This window comes from Eublepharis macularius, chromosome 4 (assembly GCF_028583425.1).
Source record: "Eublepharis macularius isolate TG4126 chromosome 4, MPM_Emac_v1.0, whole genome shotgun sequence".
Lineage (NCBI taxonomy): Eukaryota > Metazoa > Chordata > Lepidosauria > Squamata > Eublepharidae > Eublepharis > Eublepharis macularius.
In genome coordinates this window covers 79,514,919-79,533,761 of record NC_072793.1, presented here as the reverse complement: position 1 = coordinate 79,533,761, position 18,843 = coordinate 79,514,919, and positions in this window count along the sequence as shown.

Here is an 18,843-nt window from a genome sequence, read left to right as displayed (position 1 = left end):
ATAGGATATAGGCCCCTCCCATCACGATCTCAGAGAAAGTAAGACCTCTTTTGCTTCCCAAGCAGTTCTTAGCCCTATAGCAGATTCTTGTTCTCCCCCATAATCTCTGTTATTTCATATCAACCAATATTTTCTATTTGGCATGCAAGAGTAACAGAGAAGGTACAGGGGTGGGTCTAAAATAAGCCATTCAGGAACAATGTATGATCCTCATTGCCCTGAAGCAGAAGAAGGCTTGTTCACAAGTTACAGTGAACACATATACATCCAGCATGTATGTGTGTATACCTGTTTGTGGGAAAGAATCAATGTGCATTCACTTTATAAATAAAACCTGGGATCAGTACCTACCTGGATAAAGGGTACATCAAATGTACACTACATGGATTTTACACGTGTTCATTGTAACTTGTGAACTGGGCTATTGTTAGGAAGTTTCTGCTATTAGGAAGGGGAAGTCCTTATGTTCAGTCTCATAGAAGCAATGACATTCTTGTTTCCTGTAAGAAGGGCATGTTGGACATTTCTTTTGGACATGGTTATGTCAATGCTGTTCTTTTTTTTATATAACTTTTGTTCAAAATTTCAGCATAATTATAAAACATACAGTTAAGAAAAGAAAAAGACTAAGTAGAAATATATGCGGCAAAAAGAAGAAAAACAAAAAAGAAAAGAGGAAAAAGAGAGAGAGAGAAAATACAAAGTAAACATCAAAAAAGAGATTGGGAAAAACCCAGAAGATCTAATTAAAAAGCTATAATAAAATAAAATTTAAAAGAGAAGGAAAATCTAAATAGGAATATATACCAATTTTCCATTTGAAGCGATCAAAAGCTGATACTTATTCTACATTACTTTTAACTTTAACAGTTAACTATCTCTCCTTTCTTCCTAGTCTTCAAAAGCACATATCATTAATTCTGGTCTTAATGTCATAGCTTTGGCGACATACAACTAGTTAATGGGACTAAATGCCTGGGGGTGGGGGGTGAGCTTCTTTTTCACTTATTATGGATTGAGCTATGCTAGGTGACCTGTCAGTGAGTTTCCTTGATACCACAGAGGCAACCCCCCACACATACCCACCCACACTCTGTGTTTATACTGTAGTGTCTTAGTGCTAGTTTGTAAGTTTGATTTTTTCAGTGACTTTAATAACCAACTGGTAGTCCCCCCTCCTTTATTGAATCATGTTCAGCTACGCATTCTAAGGATTTTTATATATATATATATATACCGTATCTGTAACAGTACATGTGTGACATCTAAGAGCAGCTTCATGTGCTATCATTTTAGTAGTTAAACTGCATGTCCCCATAGTGTATCTTGTTACATTTGACAGTGATACAACATTCCTTTTATTGACTGTATGTTTATATGTGGATCCAGGACCTGTACGTAGTATACACAAACAGTAAAAAAAGGTATGTACAATTTTTGACTTGTTACAAGACACCGTGGATGTCTATGGTTTATCTGCATAAATTATTCACTAATCTGTAAATTGTAAAGCAGACTTAAAGAGGATCCATATCGCTATTGATGACTCCTAGCAGGGCCTTTAGAGAGGGAATTTCATTGGTGTACTATTCCTAAGAAACCTTGATTTTAAAATAACACATCACCAGTGTTTGAAAATCTTTCACTCTGGAAAATAATATAATAATAATAACATTCAATTTATATACTGCCCTTCAGGACAACTTAACACCCACTCAGAGCGATTTACAAAGTATGTTGTTGTTATCCCCGCAACAATCACCCTGTGTGGTGGGTGTGGCTGAGAGAGCTCCTAGAAGCTGTGACTCACCCAAGGTCACCCAGCTGGCTTCAGGTGGAGGAGTGGGGAATCAAATCCAGTTCTTCAGTTTAGAGTCCCACGCTCTTAATCACTACACCAAACTGGCTCTCTAAAAAGCAAGGTGACATTAGCCATACCATACAAAACTGATCTTATGAAGCCTCAGTTTTGATAGGCTAAGAGTGTCTTTCCTAGCAATAATGCTAGGAAATATTGAAGGCAGTAGGAAAAGACCAAGACCAAACATGAGATTGATTGGCTCAATAAAGGAAGCCACAGTCTTCATTTTTCAAGATCTGAGCAAGGCTGTCAATAATAGGTCATTTTGTTTTGTAGGTCATTGATTCATAGGGTTGCCAGAAGTCAGAAGCAACTTGATGGCACATAACACACACAATAGCTTACATATGAAGGAAAAGTAAAGAATTATCATGTGGAACCAGATGTTGCAGAGTCTAGCTTCAGTGGACATGCAAATCTGTCAAAAAATTATCATTCTTCAGTAATTTCAGTTTGGTAAACATGCACCAGAATTAGGTAGTGAATGTTGAGATGGAAGAATGGATTGCACCTCTTCAAGCTGCATATAGGAAGTAGCATTTTTGATGAATATAAAACCAATGCTGCAAGCAAAGCACTGAGAAACCTTCTTCCTGTTGTGCTAGCTTCCCCCCCCCCCCTTTTTTTCCAAGGAGTAGTAAAGGCTTAATATATAGGGACCTCCAGTTTCCCCCACCTGCAGTCAGAACAAGTCATGCAGCATTTCATTCTGCCACCTCCTCATGCTACATTGGAGGCCTTGCCTCAGTGAAAAAATTGTAGGTGATTCCTGTCCTGTCTTTACAACTTGAAAACACTTTATTGTTATTTGATAAATCACTTAATTCTCTGGTCTAATTTCTAGAAAGGCTAATAACAGTGATTCGGATAGCAATGAATCAAAGGGTGACTGTGATACAAGTGGTGGATTTTTGTCTTCCCCAAATCATTTGCCTTCTATCTACCTATAATGGACCCTGTAACATATTAAGAGTAATGTTACATACCAAGGAAAAGCACATGCCCACTAAATGGCCCATACCATGAGAGAAATTTAATTAATTGAAAGTAAGATTCAGTATTAAATTGGTCAAATGCACTCTTTTGAGAGTTTCCTAATTGAAATAAATTCTTGGTCCTGCTTTGGGTTCTATCGACAGTTTTATTGCTCATAAATTTTGTGTAGGGTCACTCACAAGCTTTGGGGATAGACAGCTGATAAAAAAATCAGTTGTATCATCCAAGATGTAAATTGCTACAAAAACTGATCTAGAATGAGCACGCCTCCTTAAGTGCACTGTCATGAATCTCTGTGAGATGCCTTGTGGGCCCCTGAAACGGACTGAAGAGAAATTGAAAATAAGATAAATGTCATGCATCACAGCTTCAGTCCTAGGAACAAAACCCATAAGCATGCATAGGATTATGCCCTGTTGCATTCCACGAGACTTCTGAGTTTAGGACTGAGATGTTGAATATCATTTTAAAAACAGGTGGGTTTTTTTTTCCTTTAAAAAAAAGTGGTGGCAGTACTCATAATGTTCACCATTTTGGAAGACCAAGCCTACCAGCTGAAAGGTATGCTGGTTCTGCATACTGGCACGTACCACCAGGAAAAAATCCCTGAAAGCAGGAGATACTAAAATACTGTGTATGTATTAGAAGGTTGCTTTCTAAGGTTAGGAATGAAAATTTATTTAGGCACACCAAAGGGCTTGGTTACATCCAGTAACTGCAACTCAACTGTGTGCAAGCTTTGGATTCAGCATCCACCCTCAAACCTCCATTTGATTCTTCCGCCTAGAAGCATCTGCTGCTCAAAGTTCCTCCTCTCTCCCAGACATCTGGATGGTAACTATCACCCAACTTTTACTCTCTCTCTTTCCTAGTTAGGCCTGAAAGCGTGTTGTTTGTGTGTGTGTGTGTTTTGTGCTGTTGATGTTGATCCTTGTTATTCTCAATAAAATTCCCTTTTTGTTGAAACTTCTGTTTATTTATTGAAAGGAGTTCTCTAGCTGGGACAGTCCTTGTATAAATTGGTGGAGATCCCTCAGTTACCCCCTCTCACTGCCTCCTCCTTGCTACTAATTCCCCCCAACTCACAAGGAGACCTTCCCTTTGGGTAACAGGTAGGACTGACAGTGATGGGTAAAGACATTCCCACCACAGCAGAATTTTATTTTATTATTCTTTTACAACATCTATATTCTGCCTTTCTATCCATAGAGCCACTAAGATGGCCATTTTCTAGTCCAGGTTTCTAGAATTCTAAGAGCACACTAAATAATTCAGTCCCTTAAAGGTCTTTCAATGTCAGAATGATAAAGTTACTAATTTTTACATTTTTTTAAAAAAATCTGCTGAATGAGGACTCAGTATGCAAGCAAAAAGTTTAAAAATACTAGAAGCAGTGTACAGACCAGTACGTGGCATATCCATCCCCTACTTTTAAAAAAAATTAAAAACATTTATTGAAATTGATTTTAATTTCTTATAAACAACAATAACATTAAAGACAAATAACAATAGCATTAAAGATAACAATAAAGCCAGTTGCTGCAAGGTACAGTATTGACATTCATATGTTATATGTCTGTTGAATCAATAACTCAGGTTATCTGTGTGGATTCTTTCAATGTTACACTAGATTGAGAGCTTTATTTTGTTGTTGATTGTTCAGGAGGATAAATAGTCATGAGTATTCATAGATCTGAAATTTTCATAACATCATAGTTTGGTATACCGGATTTTTTGGTTGTATGACGTTCTCGGCTATATGTATAATGAAGGGGAGTCATGTTTCTGTAAAATCCGTTGTTCTGGGATATACTTCAGCTTGGAGGAGGTCATCTGTGATTATCCATCCCTACTTGTCATAATCACAGTAAATCTGCATGGCAAACACATGGTGGATAATGTTCATGAAAATATCATATACATTCTCCTTATGCCCTGCTGCCACCATCTCCCCCTCTTCTGTTTTCAATACTGAAAAACCATTGATCATCAATGGAATGTGGGGGTTCTTTTGAGTGTATTAAGCTGCCCAGATCATTGACAGCAATATAAAAAGATAATATTTTAATGTATTTATTTAACAAAATTTATATCCCACCTTTCTGCCCTCACAAGGGTCCACCAAGGCAGCTAACAAATTAAAAAATAGATATAAAACCATTAAAATCAACCAAAACATAATTAAAACAGTTAAAACTGTAGCATTAAAAACAAAGACAAAAAGGACATAAAAATAATAAAACCAAAACATAAATACAATCAAAACATTGGGGAGAGTACATCAAATGAAACAAAAAGTCTTCATGTGCTGAAGGAAGATGACAACAGAAGGGGACAGGTGAGTCTCCCAGGGGAGAGCGTTCCAAACTTTTGGTGCCACAACCAGCAAGTCCCTCTCCTGCACTGCTAACCATCTAACCTCAGAAGGTGAAGGCACCTGAAGCAGAGTGTTAAGGAATTTCCTTGGGCAGTGACAAAGTGCCTCTACCTTTTGGATTGCTTGGCAAAGCAATTGACAAAATAGAACATGGTTTATTAGGATGGTCACCCAATGCAAACCAGGCAGGTTAGAATGCATCAGTGAGGTCATTTCAGCTTTTATGCAGTACAATATAATAATGAGCATCATCAGTTTACATGTCACAGTGCTGTAAGTCTGAGGTCACTAAAAGATCTCACGTCTAACAATGCTACAGCTGCAAGTTACATAATAAATATCAACATTGGTCGAGCAAAAGAACAGAACTTGTGTAGGCAACTTAGATAAGAGATATTGGTAGGAATGGGTACATCCAGAGATGGACCATCCCTTCTAACAAGAGACTATCTGATATTGTACTAGTTATTACATACTCAACAGAAGAGAAGCTTGGTCACCAGAAGTGCATAGCAAAAGGGGGCAGAGCAGGGTAGGGTTGCCAGGCCCCCTCAACCTCCCGGTGGGGGGATAGGGGCCTTGTACTTACTTTGGGGGAGAGGGCGGTGCGTGCGCATGAAGCACGTGTGCCCCCACAAGCATGATGTCACTTCAGGAGTGATGTCATTGCATGGCCCCTGGGAGCACGCCCACGCTCCACAGGGGCTCAAAACGGGCTGGATCCATGCCAAAACTTGCCCATTTTGAGGTGCTGCAGAGCTCAGGAGCGCTCCTGCACTCCACAGTGCCTGAAAATGGGCCCATTTTGCTGCAGATCAGGGCTGTTTTGAGGCACTGCGGAGCACAGGAGCGTTCCTGCACTCCACAGCGGCCAAAAACAGGCCTGTTTTGCCATGGAGCGGGCCTGTTTTGAGGCACTGCGAAGCACAGGAGCGCTCCTGAGCTCCGTAGTGCCTCATAACAGGCCAAATCCGTGGTAAAACGGGCCCAAAATTAGCCCGATTTCGGCTGAAACAGGTCTGCATTGTCTCAAAACGGGCCCGATCTGCGGCAAAACGGGCCTGAAACGAGCCCAAAACGAGCCGTTTTGAAGCACTGTGGAGCACTGGGGTGCTCCCACGCTCTGCAGTGGCCCTGATCCGGGCTAAAATGGACCCAATCCCAGCGGCTGCTGCGCACTGGAGCGTGCCACGCACGGAAGGTGTGCCCCCCCACTGGTTAGGTAAGTGAGGGCGGGGTGTGGGGAGTGGGGGCGGGGATCCCCCACCCCCACTGGGGGTCTGGCATCCCTAGAGCAGAGGCAGTGACTTTTCACTGGGCTCGTCACAAAGGCAATATTAAATATCATGAAGAGATATTTAATATTTCCTAACAGAGATCTTCTGAAGATGACCACAGTGGTTGGGTTGGTTATACAGGAGTAGGTGGGCCTTCAGATATGTTGATCCAAGACCATATAGGGCTCCCAATCTTGAAAGGTAGTCCAGAAAGATACCATGACCCACGGGATGATAAGCCACTGAGAGGTCCAGAAGAATTAATAAGAGTCACATTCTTCCTGTCCTGGCATAGGTCATCCAAAGTGCCTGAAACTAGGCTTGAAACCAGGAATCCCTGAAGCTGGCCAGCCACCATTTGTTCAATCACCTTGCTCAAGAATGGTACATTTGAGACTGGACAGTAATCATCCAGCATTCCTGGACCCACAGTAGCACCACTGCTCACTACAAGGCAGAAGCAACCACCCCCTCACTCGACGAGGCATTTGCTGTCTCCCAGGCCCAGTCTGCCAAGCCCACCCCTCACCCCTCAACAGATTTAAGCAGCTAAAAGGGGGAAAGGTCGTACAAGCAGATGGTAGTTCTCAAGCTTCCAAGAATCCTGTCCTCATCCTCAGACTGTATAAGATGAAAGGAATTCCCCACAACTGGACAAATCAGCATCCTCTGGCCATCCAATCCTGTTGCTGCTAATGGAAACTCCAAGTCTGAATGAATGCAAGATATTGTGTCTGCAGATTCTTTATCAAAATGATTGCAGCTGGTTCCAGAGCAATCAACCTACTCCAGTAGGCCAGAATCCGATAGGCCTCTGATCACCTAGAAGAGTTCTGTAGGTCTAAACAGTGAGGATGCAGTGGTAGTGGAGAATTATTGTTTCTTTCCTGCCTTCATCGTCATGGAGTAGGCTTTAAAATTAGCTCTAACCTGTGCCTTTACCTGAAATGTAATCCAAACCAAGGAGTATCCTGGAGGTCTGGGGCCTTGTCCTTTTTTTTTTTACAATGGCTGCTTCTTCTATTAAGTTTGGCTAACAGCATACATAAAGCAAGAAGCTTTTCCATTTGCAACATGGTGACAGCATGGGTTGCCCCATCCATCCAGGCAGTAAGCCAATAGCATTATGAGTATGACCAGCGCCTGCCAGCAGAGGGAACTCTTTCAGCTTTTACAATGTTTAGGAAAAATACAAGAGCCAGTCAATAGTACAGCTGTCATGAGTAGAGATGTGCACGAACCGCATTATGAACTTCAAAACCCCACGAAATTGGCGATTGTGCAATTGTGATCTGGCGGTTCGTGATTGCCCTCGTCCAACAAACCTGCTTTCAGAAGAAGCCTGGTTCAGTGCATTCAGCCATGGTTCGGGAAGCCAAGACAGTCAGGTGCCAGCAATCAATTCCCCTGGAAACGGAGCCAGGGAAATGCCTGAACTCTGTCTGCGCTCCTTCTGTTGCCCTGGAAACCTGAATGGAAGCCCAGCTTACCTTGATTGGAAGGTCTTCCTTCCAGTTAAATTACAAGAAGGAGGGGTTCCAAGCCCGCTAGCAATTAAATGTGCTTATCATGTAAGTACAACTAACTGGCGAAAATAGCACTTGATTAGGAGGACCAGAAGTCCATGATTCAAAAAACTGCCCAAGATGAAGAGGTATCAAAACGAGCACATTTAATTGCTAGCGGGCTCGTTGCCAACCAACGGGAGGTTCTCGGCTCCTTCAAGCCTTCATTGCTCCCCGGAATTGCAAGCTGAGAACTAGCTGCTGCTTACATTTGAATTTCAGCCAATTAACAGAAGATTTTTGGCTTCTTGGGGCCTGTATTGCCCCCCAGAATTGCAAGCTGAGAGCCATCTGCTATTTATGTTTGAATTCAGCGTACCAACAGGGGACTCTTGGCTTCTGGGAGCTCTCATCACTACCTGGAATTTTTGAGCTAAGAGCTGTCTGCTGTTTGTGTATGAGTTTCATTGCATCACAGTGAACCTTGGACTTATACGGGACTCTCCTATATATTGAAGACTGGAAGTGTAACATGGGACTGAGGACTTTATAATTAATGAGTCCTGTAATTGTACTGTAATTATCATGTAACATTGTAATATGTATGAGCACTGGCACTTTAATTACTAAATATGATTAGACACACCTAGTAGTGTATGTGGGTTCTTAGGGTGATTCCCTGGTTGTAGTTACTAGGTCTTCCTTCCAACCATAGAGCTGCAAAGCAGTTACAAGTTGGGAGAAGACACCCAGGGGAGGGAGGGGGAAGGAGGTGTTCTGTAGCCATGGGCACTCCAATCTTATCTCTGCAAACCCTGATAGGCAGCTCTGACAGCCAAACACAGACCTCCTGCGTTGCTCAATGGGAGCTGTGCTTATAAATAGCCGTGGGCTCCCAGGCTGGGTTTCACTTTCAGTGAGCAGTGGAGTGGGACAGAGCTCTTGCTTGCCACTTGCTAGCCTTTGGGGAGAGAGACTGAGAGTATAATTAAGCTTGGATTTTTGTGGGAGTTTCCTGGGGGCCTCAGATTGGAGAGGGTGTAACTCCAAGATCCCTATAGCAATCTTGTCCAAACTTGGGTGATGGCTGTAGGAGAGCCTGCAAAAGACTCCCCAGGAATATGGGCTCTCTAAGTGCCACGGGGGCCATTCTGTGCCCAATAAACCGCGAACCGCAACCCGGTTCAGCAACGGAAAATGTTCGTTGAGGTTCACGACCTTGGGATCGTCATTGGCACCGAATCGCGAACCACTGGTTCATTAAATTTTTTGGGTTCGGGCCCATGTCTAATCATGAGTAACAGACAGGCACTGTATAGTGGGACAACAGAGAGTGGAACAGAAGCCTCAGTCACATTGAATGCGTAACCTCTTACAGGGCAGGTACTGTCCTAAAGTAGGTACTGCTCACAATGTGGAGCCTTTCCCAGAATTTCCAAGAGGCTGACATTGGCCCATTGAGCCTGGCCTAGGGTAAAAACAAACAAAACAACAACAAAAAACAGCCAGACTAGGTATCTGTCCCCATTTTGAATGCCTTTGTGCCCAAACAAGCAAGAAAAAAGGCAGGAGCTGACATGGAGGGGGGACAGCGTGGGTTGAAAGTGTGGGGCAATGTCTGAAGTATATGGGGGTGGGGTTTAGAGTCTTCCATCCCCCACTGTGAAATTTCACAAGTGCTTCTCCAATACAAAATAGAAATAGAACTGAGAGCTAGCAGTAAGCTAACTTTCTTTACCATTAGGCATTATCACAACCTAGTTGTAATTATAATCACAAAATATCACAAGGCTGCCTATTATATTTGCAGTTCAATGCATTTAGAACCATGGGGGAAAGTGGAGCCACTGGAAGGGGGGCAATTATATTTATTTTTGTGTAACATGCACTGGCCCTCAGTAACTAACAAACATTATTCAACAGATTCTGCTGCATAAACTTGGAATACCCTGAACACTATTTGGGCCTTTGGAGACATCTAAAGAAATCCTCGTTCCACTTACTTCTCTTCCTACCCTGCACACTGTCAGCTGCTTTCCTTGGTAAACATTTACGTGATTGTTCTCAGAGATGTCAGCCTGGACTGAGTTCTAATGTTACATTTTTATTCGATGCTGGCCACAGAACCTGATGGGAATGCTTCTCAAGTGTACAAAATTTCATAGACACGATGTATTTCACTATCTCTAAATATGTAGCAGGTGCAGATTTCATACTCTCCTGAATGCTCCTTTTATCTTTTTGTCTCCGGAGGGTCATCATAAGCTGAAGAACAAAGGATAGCACTTTCAACTGACTCGCTGTATATCCAATAGCCATAGGTAGTTCCATCTTACTGATGAAGAAAAAACACAAAATAGGCTACCCATATCTAGGCTGTAGTTACTGCCAACCAGGAAATAAACCAGTATTTGCAGAAAAGTATGAACACTTTTTAAAAGTCAGTTAAAATACACACCATGTAGTTACGAGTGCTGTCATATGTGGACATTGCCCCCCAAAATGTTCTGGTGGCATATTGGTCATACTATATTAATATTGTTTATTGAAATGTCCTTATATTGACTATACTAATCTCACACTATATAATGAATTTAAATAATTAATTAATTAAAGCAGTGGTGCCAGATGATATCGGGGGCAAAAGGGGACCAAGAAAAGAAACAGGAACAGCAAGAAGAAAAAGAAAACAGCAATGGAGCTGGTGTGGTGAAGGGTTAGAGTGTCAGACTAGGATCTGGTAGACCCAGGGTTCAAATCTCCTCTCACCATGGAAGCTTTCTGGGTGACCTTGAGCCAGTCACATACTCTCAGCATAACCTGTCTCACAGGGTTGTTGTGAAGATAAAATGGAAGAGAGGAAAATGTACGCTGCTCTGGGACTTAATTGGGGAGAAAGCATTATGAAACAAAGGAAGGAAGGAACTCACCATTCTTTAATGGAATGGACAAGGCAGAAACCTCTCTAAGAATCCACAATTTGTCACTTTAACCCTTTGCTTAACAAGAGAACACAGCAAGTGATGTCTTCAGGCAGGAAGACGGTTATGATTTCCTGCCATGCAAAGGGTCAATGTTAGTTATTAAGAGCTAAGTCAGGTAAGTGTGCCCTTAGTCCATCTTTCTTAACAGCCATGTACATAGCTATTAGTCTATGATACAGAACAACATGGTGCCAATGAGTACCATTGCACCCACTGACACCTTTCCTGGCATCCGCCAAGTGTTTTTAGAAAGTGGGTGAGGCCAGGTGAGGCCTTTTCCAAGCATGGCTTCTTACTGGAAATCTGATTGGATGTGCAGATTTTTAAAAACATTGCTTTGGCAGCAGCTGCCACCACAACACAAGAATCTCCACTGTGTGACTGAAGTTGCAGCAGCTGTTCTGTCTGGCTTCAACCCCCATGGCAGCCATATTGTGACAACCATTTTGTTGATGCACCCATCATACTGTGTCAGAATTCATAAGGTGCTCACAGGCTCAAAAAAGTTGGGGATCCCCAATGCAGACATTGTCATCTAAGCAAAGACTTCCACTTTGGACAGTCTGCATGCATAAGTACTAAAATAAGTTTTACAGGGGTAACTATGTTGGTCTACAGTAGAACAGCAGGATTTGAGTCCAGTGGCATTTTAGAGACCAACACGGTTTTCAGGGTGTACTCTTTCAAGAGTCAGAGCTCCCTTCTTCAGACACCATGTTTAAGGGGACTTATTTGCCTTAAACGTCTCCTGGAATTAATTTATCATTTCTCATGACTCTTGCAAGTGTAGCAATTGTGCCATCTAGTGGTAGCTTGTTATGTTTGTAGTTATAATGATAATGAGGCTGCTCTCCAAAGCATCCACTGTCAATTAGATTGTTACAACTGTATAGAGGTTCAGCTCCCGGCTACTGTTCCCACAGTGCTGGTGCACAGCTGCTGAGACCCCTAGTAGCACTCTTGGGGGATTGAGGTCCTCTGATTTGTTGAGACCTCGCAGTCTCTGGGTTTGTTCTAGGAGAACTTGCACACAAGAGCTCAGAAACTCCAGACATAGGCTTAAATATAAGTGATGTTTATTAATTCAGGAGAGTGTATGCAGGGCAGGAACTATTCTATAAGACACAAGCAAAAGGCAATAAAGTAACAACAGCTTACCTACTTCTGGCTAAAACTATCTGACTAGATATAAAGGCTTGCTAACTTACATTTCTCTGAATGTTTCCAGGTTGCTCATACTCACAAAGTCCAACCATGCCAGGCAGCTCTGGTCATTGTAGGGACTAGCATGGAACAAAGTCTCTCACATGCTGGTAAAATAATGGTTGCAAATTGAATGGTCAAACCAAGTGTCTAAGCGAGAGTGTATGGTGGTGTGTGCTGTGAGCCAATCAGGGCACACTTCAATATCAGCATTGCTAGGCCCGAGAAAGCAGAGAGGGCAACCAGAACTGAAACTCCCTTCCACCCAAGAACACCTTGGTTTGCAACAACAGGCAGGTGCAATTAATTAAGGAGCCTGTTCATTCCATTTCCAGGGCGGCAAACCAGAACTGGGCCTATGAGAACTTACGAGCCTGAACCAAAGTGCTTAGGCCAGGCATGTATTGTAATAATTTGCAAATAACTCATCACACATTTATACAAGCTCTTTACAATATGTTCTCAACTAATGATTTTTAGGTCAAACAGTACATCATAATGCTACTTAATTAAAAGAAGTGCCAAAGTGTTAAAAGTACCTTTGGAGACCAACACAAAAAACCTGTTTAACAATCACTGTTTCAGGAATCTTGGAATCTAATTGATGAGTTTCAAGCAGACCAGTTCCTTACTCTTCTAAAGGTTTCTAATTCATGCAGCCATGTTCTAAAGTAATGAGTAGACATGGGCACGGACAAGGAGTTGGCCATGGACTGCCGGTTTGTGGTCCATGGACTTTCACGGACCACAGACCACGAACTTTTAAATGGACTGGCCCGGTTTGAGAACTGGTTCTTGAACCGGTTCGATTCAATAGGCCTTGTTTTTCCCACAGATTTTCACTTTAGTAGACTTCCCACCCCAAAGGTTTTCATGTAACACTCTTCAATTATCACTTTTCCAAAGACTTAGACAAACAACAACTTCCCTTCCCCTATTCTGACTGACCCTTACCCATCCTTGGTGGCAGGAGGGAGACTTGTGCTCCTGTCCAAGAGAGGTGGCTGCCCACAAAACCCACCGACATGGGGCTGCATCAACAACAGATGCCCTCCCTGGGGGCGGGGAGACCAACTCCCCATGATGGGAAATGAATGGATGTACTTGAGTGAAAGCCAACTCCGCAACAGGAGATGGTGTAGCAATTCAAAGGCTCCTTGGTGGAACGGAAGGCACGGGAGGGATGAAAAGGATGTCTTCCACACCTTTGGGGAAGAAGACTTATGCTAGAGGGAGCCTCTTTGGGCAGTGGCCAACGAATCCCACCTCAGTGACATGGTGTGTCTGCTTGCTTGGGTTAGGGGCATGGCTCTGACCTGGGCCACTGTCCTACTTGTCACTGGACCTTGGGGACTGACCCTCAGAGGGGCCCTTGTGCTCGCAGGAGCAGAATGGTTGCCGATGACACCCACTTCACCGAACGTGGCAGCGTCAACAAAGGAAGGACATGAGGGCACCACAGACCCCTCCCCCATGCCTGGGGGAGGAGACCGGAAGAGGACTCCCCACTTGGAGGGGCCCTTATGCTCGCAGGAGCAGGACGGTCGCTGACAATACACACTTCACTGAACATGGCGGCATCGGCAAAGGAAGGACATGCGGGCACCACAGCCCCCTCCCCCATGCCTGGGGGAAGGGAGTGGAAGCGGCCAACCCACTCGAAGGGGCCCTTGTGCTCGCAGGAGCAGGATGATCGCCGACGATCCCCACTTCACTGAACGTGGCGGCGTCGACAAAGGAAGCACATGCGCGCACCACGGACCCCTCGCCCACACCTGGGGGAGGAAAGCGGAAGAGGCCTCCGCACTTGGAGAGGCCCTTGCGCTCGCAGGAGCAGGACGGTTGCCAAGCAGGACAGTTGCCGACAATACCCACTTCACCGAACGTGGCGGCATCAGCAAAGGAAGGACATGCAGGCACCGCAACCCCCTCCCCCACAGCTGGGGGAAGGGAGCAGAAGTGGCCTCCCCACTCCTTGCACTCACAGGAGCAGGACGGTAACCAATGATACCCGAACGTGATGCCATCAACAAAGGAAGCTCATGTGCTTGCCATGGCCCAGTTCCCCACAGCTGGGGAAAGGGAGCAGAAGCGGCCTCCTCACTCAGAGGGGCTTCTGCGCTCGCAGGAGCAGGACAGTTGCCGACGACACAAAGAAAGGGCCCCACATCGAGACCAACAGGGACCTACTGAACCCACTTCATGGACGTAGTGGCAGAAGCAGGTGAACTACATAAGGCCTGCATGGGCAGGACGTGGAGGATTGCTCGAGTGACTGGAGGACCATGTCCATCGCCGGGGGGTCGTGCATGATCTACACATGGGGGCCATGAAGGATGCGGCTGCTGAAAAAACCCATGGTCTCGCTGTGGCAGCAAGGATAGAACCCCCCCCCCCCCCGTGCACAGGAAACTGTAGGTTCCATGGATTAGAGGGGTCTCAGTGTTGTGAGATTTCATGTCTAAAACCATCCCTCATGCAGAGGAGGAGTGGCGGTCATGGAGATCACCCACCTACTGGACATGGTGGGGTGAGTAGGGAAGAGGGCAGAGGGTGGTCGCCAAGACAGAGAGGTGGGTGACGGTGGCGGCCACTCCCTCCTTGCAGGGGCCCCCTTCCCAGGGACAGGCTGGGTTTTGTGGGGCAGGTGGAGGGCGGCTCCCACGTCAGAGAGGTGGGTATTGGCGGTAGCCGCCCCCTCCCTACAAGTGCCCCCTTCCCTTGCACTGGCTGGGGGTGAGTGGGGAGAGGGCGGCCGCCACATTGTAGATGTGGGTGTCGGTGGCCGCCCCCTCCCTGCGGGGGCCCCCTTCCTGGGGACAGGTTGGGGTGATTGGTGAGAAGGCGGGCACCACACCTCAGAGGTGTCTTTTGATGGTGGCCTCAACCCTCCTTGCATGTGCCCTGCAGTCTGCTGGAACTGGCCTCTCCACTCGGAGATAGGCCTTTGAGCTCGCAGGAGCAGGACAGTCGCCAACGACACCCACTTCCGTGAACGTGGTGGCGTCGGCAAAGGAAAGGCATGCGGTTGCCGTGGCCACATTCCCTACGCTTGGGGGAAGGCTATTCTAAGTCTCCACGGCTGGGGAATGGAGCGGAAGCGGCCTCCCCACTCGGAGGGGCTCTTGTGCTCACAGAAGCAGGACGGTCGCCAATGATACCCACTTCCCCGAACGTGATGCCATCAACAAAGGCAACTCATATGCTTGCTGTGTCCCCCTCCCCCACACCTGGGGGAAGGGAATGGAAGTGGCCTCCCCACTTGGAGGGGCTCTTGCGCTCACAGGAGCAGGATGGTCACCGACGATACCCACTTCCCCAAACATGATGCCGTCAACAAAGGCAACTCATGTGCTTGCCGTGGCCCCTCCCCCACGCTCAGGGGAAGGGAGCCGAACTGGCCACCCCACTCAGAGGGGCCCTTGAGTCCACAGGAGCAGGATGGTCGCCGACAATACCCACATCACCGAATGTGATGCTGTTAACAAAGGAAGCTCATGTGCTTGCTGAGCCCCCCCTTCCCCACGGCTGGATGGAACCCCTTCCCCCCATTGGGGGTGACATACCAAGTCCCATGGATATGGGACTTTAAGTGAGCAGATGGGACAGAAACGTAACTCCCCTTTGCATGGGAGTTCTACGCCACCACATACAGAGAACTGGCCCTTTTTCATTAAAAAAAAAAAGATCGTAAGCAGGTGAAAAAAAACGAGGTGAGCCTTCGGCAGAGGTACCCAGAGAGATTGGACCCATAGCCAGTGGGTGGCTCTGAGAGCAGGGGTATGGGGGCAGAGTCCTACTCTGCCACATGGAGACACTGGCCATGAACTTGCAGGAAAGGTGCCCAAAAGAAGGTGAAGCCTACTAATGTGGAGACTGGGAAATCCTGAGGTGCAGTTGCCAGCCCAGAACAGCATGAGGAACCCACCTCACCAACTTGGTGGCCGTGACCGAAGCATTCCCCAGCCTCCATTGCCACGAAGCAATGGAGGGAGGGCCAGAGACAACGAGGGAGTGCCTAGCACAGGGGAACTAGTACGCATCTTCCTGAAAAACATGATTGTGAGGGGCAGTGCACCCATTGAAGGGAGCTTGCCTGGAACCCACCTCTCCAATGTGGTGTGCCGGTTGGGAAGGTGCCTGCTTGGTTGGTGCAGGACTATGCCCTTCATAAAGGTCAACCTCCCCAGAACACTGTGTCAGGTGCTGATAAGGAACAACTACCCTTCTCACCTCCGGTGAACCGAAACCCACCTCACCGACAAGGTGGGTGAGAGAAAAGAGATTAGATGGTGTCATGATGAGACAGAGACGGCATGAAAAGAAGAGATGGAATAAGAAGCAGCAAAAGAGGCTCACCTACAAACTGCTACCAAAGAGAAAACATTTCCTTTGTGCATGGTGGCTGTCACAGAGAGGTACAGGTGGCATGGTGCCCAGAAAAGAGAAGCCCAGGCACAACCAGGACAGTGTTTTCTTCGACTGTCCAAACCACTCACCCGAATGACAGAGCAGAAAGGAATAGAAGGATGGATGCCTTCCCCACCCCTGGCAGTGGGATACTTCAGTAATGTGCCCCTGTTGTTGGGGGGTGGGACTGGAAACATGGACAGAATGTTATTCAGAAGAAAGTGACAGCCCAAAAACACCTCTCCGACAGGAATCCGCCAGGGAGACCTTCCTCCATTAAACTCCAGTTTTACTTGGAAAAGCCAAACTGGATGACTGAGGGGGCACCACAGCCATCAGGAATCCCACCAGTACGATGTGGTGCCCACCAAACAAGTATTTCCCCCCCTAGGTTCTATGGCAGCACAAGCCTTCGGACCCCAGACAAGTGCGTATTCCTCCGGCCACAAGGAAGACCTTCTGCCAACAAGACCTGCCCCTGTGATGTGGGGACAGAGAACCCATAAGACCACCACAGATCTGAGAGTGACCTGATCAGAGCATTGTACCACAAGCAAGTAAGGATTTGATAGGGTGAAACGAGAGAGGAACCCCATAGTTCCAACTTGCTTGTCTGAAATGGGCAGCCCCCCTTGCACCTCAGCAGCCAGGAAGGAAAGCACCCCAAGAGGCACTCAGTATTTGGAGAAAGGCTTTGAAAGAACTCAAGCAGAGAGCCCCCAAAGTGAGCTGCCGGTCATCAGAGAGTGGGTGTTTCACAGAGCCCAATAGCAGCCCCCCTTGCACCTCAGCAGTCAGGAAGGAAAGCACCCCAAGAGGCACCCACTATTTGGAGAAAGGCTTTGAAAGAACTCAAGCAGAGAGCCCCCAAAGCATGCTGCCGGTCGCCAGAGAGTGGGTGTTTCACAGAGCCCAATAGCAGCCCCCTGGGCACCTCAAAAGCCAGGAAAGAAAGTGGGAAGAAAGTGGAAAGAAGGAAAGCACTCAAGCAGACAGCGCCAAAAGCTGCCTTGCACCCACTGCGGGTCTGCAAGTGGGTGGGGTCAGAGCACAATAGAACCCACCAGGAACCCAGAAGCAAGTAAGTGTTTTGGGGGGGAAATTGAGCCCCAGGACCCCAGGATTTGAAAGGGGAAAGAAACCAGAATAACCTGATAGTATGGTAAAAGGATTTAACAAAAACGAAAAGAGTGCTCTCATGCAAGCAAGAATTGAAACACGAAAAAAATTAAACAGGAATGGAGGATAGAGTAAGCTATCTTGTAACCGAAGCCCCAAAGCCCTTGCTAAAGCACAAGCCGCTCTCGCAAAAAGAAAAACTCCCACAGCAAGCAGTTGCTAACTCGCACGCATGCCAGCAGAGAGAAGCGGGGCTTCACGCGCTTTATCTTTTATACAGAAACGCTAGGCGCTCTCTGTTTGGCCGACAGAGCTGCCAATCAAGGTTTCCTGGGCTGAGATTGGTGTGTTCCAAATGGGGAAGGTGGCGCCACACCGTTGCCTAGGAAATTGTTTGAGCAGGGATGGCGGGAATCCTGGCATAATGGGCTAACGGGCAGACGGACAGAACGCCCCAAAGTTCGGTGCTTTTGTGAAAAGAACACGCGCCCACGGCCCGCATGTTCGCGAATGATGAACGAGGTAAATCCGTGGGGAAGTTAGGTCCGTTATGCAGTCGTGCCCACCCCTACTAATGAAAACCTCTACAAAACATAATTACTATGGGCCCTGCTAAACAGAATACTTTCCTTTAAAAGACCAGCTCTTCAGTATGCAAGATGGCCAATGCCTTCTTGAGAGAGGGGGTGGTGCCACTACTACTATAAAAACTTACTCTGGACCCAGGAGATCTCAATAGTCATTGATCAGTTTCAAATTTTCCATTATTGAGCAAGGTTTTTGACTAGACTACTTCGGGTTTTTCTTGGAGGAAGCAAATGGTTTAGATCCTTTCAAGTCTAGTTTTAGGCTTGGTTGTGGGAATCAACTCTGTTGATTCTCCTGTACTTCTCAGAAGCTTTAGATACCATCAAGCATGGTATCCTTCTGGACCGCCTTTCCCAGCTGGGATTGGGAGGCACTGTTCTGCGATAGTTCCGGTCCTACCTAGAGGGTAGATTTCACAAGGGGGGTGGGGCTGGGGAATGCTGCTCATCTCCTTGGCCTGTGCAATCCCACAAGGCTCTGTCTGGTCTCCTGTGCTCTTTAAAATCGACATGAAACTACTGGG